The sequence below is a fragment of the Diospyros lotus genome, chromosome 13 (assembly GCF_014633365.1).
Source record: "Diospyros lotus cultivar Yz01 chromosome 13, ASM1463336v1, whole genome shotgun sequence".
Lineage (NCBI taxonomy): Eukaryota > Viridiplantae > Streptophyta > Magnoliopsida > Ericales > Ebenaceae > Diospyros > Diospyros lotus.
The window spans coordinates 34323707-34333104 of NC_068350.1; the positions used below are offsets into that span (position 1 = coordinate 34323707).

The 9398-nt window shown below is 30.1% G+C and overlaps 1 long non-coding RNA gene across 1 annotated transcript; it reads right to left on the bottom strand.

Annotated features, from left to right (window-relative positions):
* Nucleotides 1-1213: 1213 nt before the first annotated feature.
* On the bottom strand, nt 1214-2862 carry LOC127788314 (uncharacterized). The gene is made up of 3 exons (XR_008020316.1): nt 2807-2862; nt 1972-2066; nt 1214-1354 (listed from the first exon to the last, which is right to left on the bottom strand). It is a non-coding gene; the product is annotated as an uncharacterized LOC127788314 (long non-coding RNA).
* Between the last annotated feature and the right edge of the window lie 6536 nt (nt 2863-9398).

Here is a 9398-nt window from a genome sequence, read left to right on the forward strand (position 1 = left end):
GAGTTGCCTCATTACATTAGGTAAGGAATTGAACTTACAATCTACTGACATAAATCTCAACTCATCGTAGTCCAATCTCTTGATCTGAACTCTAGGGGCTAAGGGAATTCTTTCTTGAACTTAACTCTACCTTGAAGTGGTCATTGGCCATTTGTGTTATTTTTACCCTCAAGTTTATCAAATCTTTAAAGGGAAAAAAAGGATATTAGAGAGCAATGAGTTACATGCAATTGACTTCAATTGACAGCAAAGAGGGAGTTCACTACATTTCTGATTTTGTGCGAAAGTGTTGGCACTGTTTGTTTTATTGTCAAATTTTATTGCTTTATTTGACGTTTGCTATTTCTCACTGCATCTATTTGTATAAACTCTTTTCTTGATATACTAACAACTTTTATAAGTTCATGTAATATAATTTTATTTACATATATACACTTCGTATTTGCAATTATTTATAAAAATCCATATTTCGAAAAATTATCAAGGAAGATGAAGTCAATAACACAATATTGAAACACTTTTTTTGGAAAGAAATTAAATGTTTTTTTAAAAAAAAATTAGCTGAGAATAGGCAACCTCGTTATATTATGTGATACCATAATATCTTAATGTTGTGTTGCCATGTATGCCAAGCTTGAATATATTAACAGGTGAAAATATATTCTATTTTTGTTTTTAAATTATTCAAAGCTATTCATTGTCATATACATGACAACAGGAGATTGATTTATAATGTAAGTTTGGATTTGAATAATTTTCAAAATTATTAAGAAATAATATATATTTATATATATACACTTAATATAATTATAATACCATTCTCAATTTAAAAACATTACTTAGGCACTTTAAAATGACACTTAATGTGACACTCCTCCATTAATATCATTTACCCTTAAATTAATTAAATACATAATATAATACACTAATATAAAAATAAAAATAGCTAAATTTAGTTGACAAAAACATTTCAATTCGAAATTATCAAAATGACGTGGTTTTATCCCTCTACTCTTTTCTCCATATCCTATTATCTTTTATTCTTGAGTCCAGATCTGTTATCTCCTTAGATGTCTCCTCAATAAAAATAAAACACGCATCACCAAATAATAATTATTCTAAAAAAAATTATAGAATCAAACAAAAAAAATTATAGGATCGTATATGCATTATCCTTTGATTCTATAATTTTTTTATTTAATTCTATATTTTTTGAGATAATTACTGTGTTAATTTAGTGACGTATCTTATTTTTGCTGAAGAAACAGTTAAAAGAACAGAAAATAGGAACAGGGACTCTATTTGTAAACAGCACAATTTGCAGTTTGCTATTGCTTGTCCATGCTTCACCTTCCTGTTCCCAAATTGCCAAACGAGAAAGATGAACAAATTAATTTTAGCTATTCTCTATAAAAATATCATCATATTAAAAGTCACTTCTTTAAAAAAAAAAAAAAGCATTTCCGTCCTCAATGAAGCAAATCCAAAGTGAATTAGATTTAGGTCCGGGCCTGATCACCGTGAAGCTCCCTTCTCAGGCAGGCGGCTGAACAATGTATTTATATAAAGAAATCTACAGAATAATGCCACAGAGAAGCCGTCCTATGACAGCACTCTGGTCTTTTATTGGTCTTAATCTTATTCTGTTATCAACAGTCACTCCAGTCTATGATTTCATCTGTTTTCTTCCTTACTGGGAGAGAACTCAGAAGGGCATGCCTCCTATCTTAATATTTCTTTTTAGCAAACGAAATATGTTATTCATCTAAGAAATTACATTAGAAAGAACCAAAAGCACATTAAACTCAAATACGTTTGGTATACGTTTGGTTATGAATTCTCAAAATAGTTGTTGCAGCTACGTGTTTGTAATATTTACCTTCTAGGATTTGAGACCCTAGAATTTTTTTCTATATATACTTATACATATAGAATAAAATGGTGATTGACAGGTAGTTGATTGGGATTTACCTGGTTGGTCTGAGAGAAAGAGACTTATTGCGTCACCCATGATTCATCTAACTATGAGCTGATCTCTTAACTCATTGCGCGCCAAGTCCAAGTCTCTAGCATAAAAAAAAAAATGAATTAGTTAAATGCACTCGCATGAAGGTGGGGCTTAAAGTCGATTTAAAATGTAAGCTCCACATGACAAAAGAATAAAATAAAATAAAATTGTTCTGGTCCTGTGAAGAGCTGCTGCTTCATTTATACTAACTGGGGGAATTGACAACATGTATATGAGATACTGTATTCATGAGATTTTTGGGGAGGAATTGACAACATTATATATGAGATACTGTATTCATGAGATTTTTGGGTTACTGCCATGCAGTTTCGTATTGACAAATTTAGCAGGATTCCATATATGTGTGTGTCTATCAGAGTAATTTATTTCTATTTTCTTCATCTTTCTTTGTTACAATGGATTCATTCATGCAGAGAGAACAGTGCCATCTAGAACTTTAATCTGCTTTGGTGAATGGATCTAACTTGAACATAAGGAGTTGCAGGATTTTTGTTTGTCACTGGAGCCTACTGGTGTTTGTTGACTGCAGATTCACTCACACTAAAATCAAGGGGTAGAAACAAAGAGTCTTGTGTCCCCCCCCCCCAATGAATTTTCCAGCCAATAGGAGGAGGGTCATTTTTTGGGGGGAACTAGGCAGATCGAGAACATCCACCATTCCCTTTCTAGAGGGTTGCATCAAGGAGGACATCCAGGGTAAAAACTTTTCATATAATATATATATATACACATATATAATACCTGTTCGTGGAAAAGTTAAATGTTGGAGTCATGCACCTGTATTTCACATGGAAATTATGGACTGCCACATCTTCTAATCATGTTCAGGCCGCTGCTGCTGCTGCTGCAACAAAGCCACCCTTTTTTCAAACAGTTTTGTTCAGCATCTGAAGGAGTGGAGGGGAGTGGAGTGGACCATCAATTCAGCCATGTTATGTTACATAGTTTTCAAAGAGGCACAAGTTGATGTCTTCGTGGTGTGGCTTTCACCACTTTTCTTCTTCAACCAGAGAGCTCTCTCTTTCAAATCCTGTGTGGTCCTTTGACAACCCGTGACCTTTCTCCACCTTGCTTGCTGCTGCTGGCTTTGGCTGCTTTGCTGTTGGCTGTCGCAGCAGCGAGGTATGGCGATGGTGTGTTTCATTGCGCCATCTTTGGGGGCAGGGCAGCAACCTCCTGCAAATCTTCCATTTATGTGTGATCTTTACAAATATGATTTATTTTAGGTTAAGTCATGCTGCTAGTTCTTTTAAGTTTTACGTTTCATTTGTCTTTATATTTTAATTTTTGTCACTACAATCACTAAATCTTGATTTATGTCATAATTTAATCTTTCTTTTGATTTTTTGTCAAATTTTGTTAACCAAACTTAACATGGTATAACATTAGCATAAACTTCAAAATCACTTGATTATGAGGTGTATGTTAGTTTTAATATTTAAGTATTTTTTGAGTTTATATTAGTGTATGTTCGATTGTTTTTATTAACAAAAAAAAATTAAAAAAATGTCTAAATTATAACAAAAATTAAAATATAATGACTAATTTATTACAAAGGATAACGTTCATAGACAAATAGTATAATTCAACTAATTTTTATATAAAAATTTTCATTAAAAATAATATAATCTTTATTTAATGGACTAAGAAGAGAGGAAATGGGAAATTCATTATGCTCATCCTTAATTTTAGCGAGCGGACCGTAATTTATAAGGAGGGTGTGACAATCTAGGCCAAGTTAAGACCCCTCAATTTTCACATTATAAAAAAAAAAATATTCAAATTCAAATTAGAAATCATTTTCCATCTCCTTTTGGTTGGATTCACCCGTTTAAGCAATGTTGAATAACTTACAAATGTGTAACACCCATTTTCAAAATTCTTACTTTATTTTAAGTTCTAAACTCATATATTTATATATATATATATATATAAAGAGAGTTACATTTATAGTAATATTTTTAATATTGAAATTATTTTTTTTTCATAATTAATTTTAAACTCGAATATCTCAGTACATTTATGTTACATAATTGACAAATAATATAAAAATTATTAAATCTTTTCATATAAATACTACCTTAGACAAAATTTGTTGACCATCCCTAATGGTTTTAAGCAATGTAATGTAAATGATGATAAGAAATTCATTAATTTGATCCCAAGGACCCAATTTGGTAGTTTTGGGTGTTCCATAAACCCCAGGCTCAATGGTCATGTGTGGACCCAATTTGGTAGTTTTGGCCCATTTGGGTTGGGCGTCCCCTGAACGTAGAGCACAATGGTTATTTTTTTTTTTTTTTAATGATTTAGGTGTCCAAATTTCACTTATCTAATCTTGGAAGCGATCGGTCTTTCTTCCTAATTTGACTTTCAAGTAAATCGAATGCAATCTCAAATTTATACACTTCTAAATGAACATGTAGTCAATCCCGACTAAATGAAACATTTCTTGGGTGCAAAAATATGAAATCCCTCACCTTAAGAGTCCTCACACACTGCTCAACGTACGTGAGAGGGATTAATCACGATACACGCCGACCCTCAAAGCAGGAGACATAATGCATGGTCTAAATGAAACATTTCTAATTCCACTAAATGTTGATCCTCCGTTACTTCCAATAAAATTTAAAATTTTTATCACTCGTATCATGTCCTAAAGTATAATGGTCATTTTGATGCAAGGCACATGTGCCAAAGCCCTTTCGTATTTGTTTTTATGATTCAAAAATGAATTGGAGACTAATTTATTGTTGTGATTCAAAGATAAATTGGATTTCATTGATTGATTAACTTTCGCACTTCTTTAAACATAAATTATAATTTTGTTTGAATTTAAAAATTAATTAAAATTAATAGTTATATTTTCCCCTTTTTTTTCTCCATATTTCAGTCTCAAACATAAATTTGCGTCACTTCTTTCAACTTAAGTATAAGTTTGGTTTGTATTTTTAATTGATTTGTAATAATAAAATTGAGTGTAATTATTTAAGATGAATGGTGGCATTGTAGTCATTTTCGTTTTTATTATTTTGGTCAAAAAATAATACTAAAGAGAATTTTTAATCAAAAATAAAATTATAAATAAATCTTATAGAAATTAACAACATTTTTTTTGTATAGATGATCAATTATTGTTTAAATATTATAAACATGTTTTTATTATATAAAAAGTGTTTTGAATTTTAGAAAATTAGAAATATTTTTAATTTTTAATGTGTATATAATTTTTGAAAAGTGGTTAATAACTTATGAAAACGTATTTTTAATTTCTTTATATAAATATTAAAAATTAATATACAAATAACAATTATTGAAAAGGGTTTCGAGTTAATTAGGGGTGTGCAAAGAGTTGGTTTAGTTATCTAATTAATCGAAATTCACTAATTAATTAAATCAAATTAGGGAGCAAAACCCAACCGAACAGACCGATTAACTCAAAAAATCATATTAACTGATAGCTGAAAAAATCGAACCCAAACCATATAAACTGAATCGAACCAATTAAATCGAAAGAACACAAGAGAAAACTGAAATAATTAATAGAAAACACACAAACTCAAATAAATTGATATCGTTTTATAAATATCAAAGCAAAATTATTTTTAAAGTTTGGTTGATTCGATTAATTTGATTCTTTCAACAAAAAATCGAATCTAAAATCGAAAACCAAATTTTTGAAAAAAATTAACTGAATAGAATCGATGCAAGAAAAAAATCAAACCAAATCGATAAGTTTGGTCAATTTGATTTGATTATTTAAAATAAACTGAACTCTTAACTCTAATAAACCAAGATATTTTTATTTTAATCAATAACTGAGTAAGGACGTCTCTCATAGGGGAGGGAGGAGGGCATCCCAAGTAAGATCTTTTTATTTTTATTAATTTTTATGTAACCAGCAATCAAACCTAACTTACATTTCAAACCTTTCCAATCAATCAACCTCTTCACCCATATATGTTCTTGCATCTAGAAAATAATTGAATTTAATATTACAAATATACTATTTGAATATTGATTGTGATATTTTTAATAACATCATATATTGATATGTTGTATATGTATATTAATATGACATAAAATATGTCACAACTAAATAGGGGTTTGCAAACAATCGTTCGATTATTAACCCAGCCAAAATCCAATAATTGAAAAAATTAAACTTCTTTCAAGAGCTAAACCAAACCAACCAAACAAATAAAAAAATTAAAAATCAAACAATTTTTTTAAAAAAAAAAAACTAAACTAATTGAGTAAATCGAACAACCACAAAAAATTGAAAGAAATTAAACAAATCAAAAGATCGAACAAGCTGAAAAAACTAGAAACCACTAAAAAAATAAAAAAAACCTAACTGAAACTCACATTTATGGATTGTCGATTGGAGCAAAGAGAAAGACAAGGGACGATAACAGCTAATGAGAAACGTGGACAACAACATCGATGGGTGAAGGCAGCAAAATGAAGGTCGAAAGGAAACGGGACTAGGTTCTTTGTTTGATTTGTCAGTCACTAATTGAAGCAAAAGAATGATGGAAACGATGATGGTTGACGAAAGACAGGGATGTTGACATTGACAAGCAAAGAAAAAGAGACTTAGTTTTTCATTTGACTCGTAGTTTGTTAGTCGGAGTAAAGAGGAAGATAGAGATGACAATAACTGACGGGAGACAAAAATGATGACCATCGATCAAAGATCAATGGTAAAAGAAAAGACGAAAGGTCAAAGACTTAAAGTGAAAGATTAAGATTGGGTTCTTCTTTTTTGACTTCAAACTTTTGTTCTCCCTTTCTTCTTTTCTTTTCTAATACATCTAACAGTATGGCCCAAAAACAATATCATTTTATAACTTTGGTCGGTTTGGTTATTTTAATTTTTTTTAACCCAGAAACTGAATTGAGACCGATTAACCAAAATTTCTCAAAAAATAAACTAAGCGAACTGAATTTTATCAAAAACCAAACTAAACCGATAATTTCAGTTAATTTGATTTGGTTATCTCAATTAGATTAAAATTTTGCATACCGTATTCTATTGTAACATTATGAAACTAAGAATTAAAAAAAAAGAAATGAGTGTAATGTAAATAATTGAAAGTCCTTGACCGTACGTACACGCAGTGGAATGGGTATTGTTGATTTGTTTGTAAGGAAAGATACATTCCATATGATTAGGAGTTTTGGATTTATTAAAAGATAGGGTACCCCCCAACCCAGACCTCTTGCTTGCTTCCCTCTTCCATCTATCTTTCCTTACACGTGTCCAAACCAACACCCCCCCCCCCAATAATAGCCATTCGTGTGGTTTGCTACAAAGAGATAAATCAAAATTGTCATCCAACGAACCTTCGTTTCAAATCCCTCATTTTGTAACTCGTACGCCTATAACATGAATCATCGTCCTAATATAAATATATAAAGAGAATATAGTCTTTAAAATATAAATCAAGCGATTAGGTCATAATAAATTGGACTTCATACTAGTAAGTCGTTGATTTGATTCTCTATCCTATACAATGAGGTAAAATTTTCATCTGTTATTTATCTCATATGTCGAAATTGAGGACACGAACTGCGAGAAACCATGCAAGGACGATAATTTTAATATATAAAGAATATATATGTAAGAATTTGATATAAATTACCTTAGATCATTGTTGTTAAAATCTATATTTTATGTGTATAATTTTACGTTTTTACACTTCAGAAACCCCAAAAGATTCAAATCCTATGTAAAATTTTATTTGTGGTAAAATCCTATAAAATCTAGATTTTATGTGTACAATTTTATGATTTTACATTTTAGAGACCTCAAACGATTTTACGCTTTAAGTATAAATTGTAACTTAAATCTAATGGAGAATATTAGAATCATTCTCTAAAGAATTTTAAGTTATATTTTACCTCTAAATTGTCTATACCAACATGTTAGTTTTGAGCTATATTTTGGAAGTATCACCTTTTGAGTTATAATAAAGAATAATCAGGTTATTAAATGATATTAATTTATTTTTTATAAAATTATGTTATTATAAATATATATTTATAAAAAATAAATAGTATTTTAATTATCTTTAAAATCTTACGATTTTATGATCCGATATTATGAACCATTTTTCGATCTTACTTAAAATTTCGATTTTAACTATCTTGTCTTAAATGATAATTATAAAAACACTATTTCGTAAAAATATGAATTTTTCAAAATAAAAATGCCATTACGATGATTGAGGTGACACGCATATATTTATTTATTATATTATATAATAGATGAGTCGAGGTAAATTATATTATTTTAAATATAGAAATTAAGGGTTAAAAAAAGTGAGTTTTCTTTTAGAAAGAAAAGAGAAAGAGGATGAAGTGAATGGATTGAGGCAGTGCGAAGCAAGGCATGGCATGTGGCATCTCTTTCCCTTTAGGCCCTCTTCCATGTGCTCTTGTCTCTCTCTCTCTTGCTTTACCTCTCCGTCATTGCCAGCACCACCTTTTGTTTTGGTTCATCATGCCTTCAAATTCAACCAACATGAACTCAACTGCTTTTGGGTTCATCATAGCTTTTGGGGTACTTTAATTTTAACATGCTATTTTATAATTATACGAATCAAGTTTATAAAAGACGATATTAAGACGGTGCCTATCATGTTTAAAATTAAAAAAATATATATATTATTATTGATGACTTCTAGATATATAAATATTTGTCGTAGAATCATCTCTCTCTCTCTTACAACCCGACTCAACCTCTTACCATTTGTTGAAATTCTAAATTTATTTTTTTGATATTTCATGGTTCATACACCTACATATCATTTGCTTTAAGAATAATGTTAAAACTCATGACTGTCTACGACTGATGATGAGGCAGTCATGTGTCACATCTTCATTTTAGAAAATGTTAGTCAGAAGAGATAAGGACACATAATCTCTTTAGTTTCTTCTAATGAGAAAACTTACGTAACCATGACACTGTCATCGCTTATGATTCTAAATATTATTTTTATTTTTATTAGTTGCCCTTTAATACTAATTTTAATTTAAGAATGGAAGAGTCTTACAAGACTTTATATTGTGATTGCGGGTATTAAGATTGCTACAAATATTATTTTTGGTTATAAATTGATTTTACCTTGAGCAAAGCAAATAATATTTTTTAAATCGAATTTATCCCTATTTTCTATTTTCTTTGAAATTGTAATTTTTCTTTTTAACGGTCGGTTGGAGAGGGCGATTTCGGCATGCTCCGACCGTTCGAAGCCGGAAAGCGAATGTAACCGTTGGATGTGGAAAGTGGGTCCCACAACTTAGGAATGGGACCCACAAATCTGGTCCCTGCCTGATTCAAACGGCACCCCCGCAGCCATTC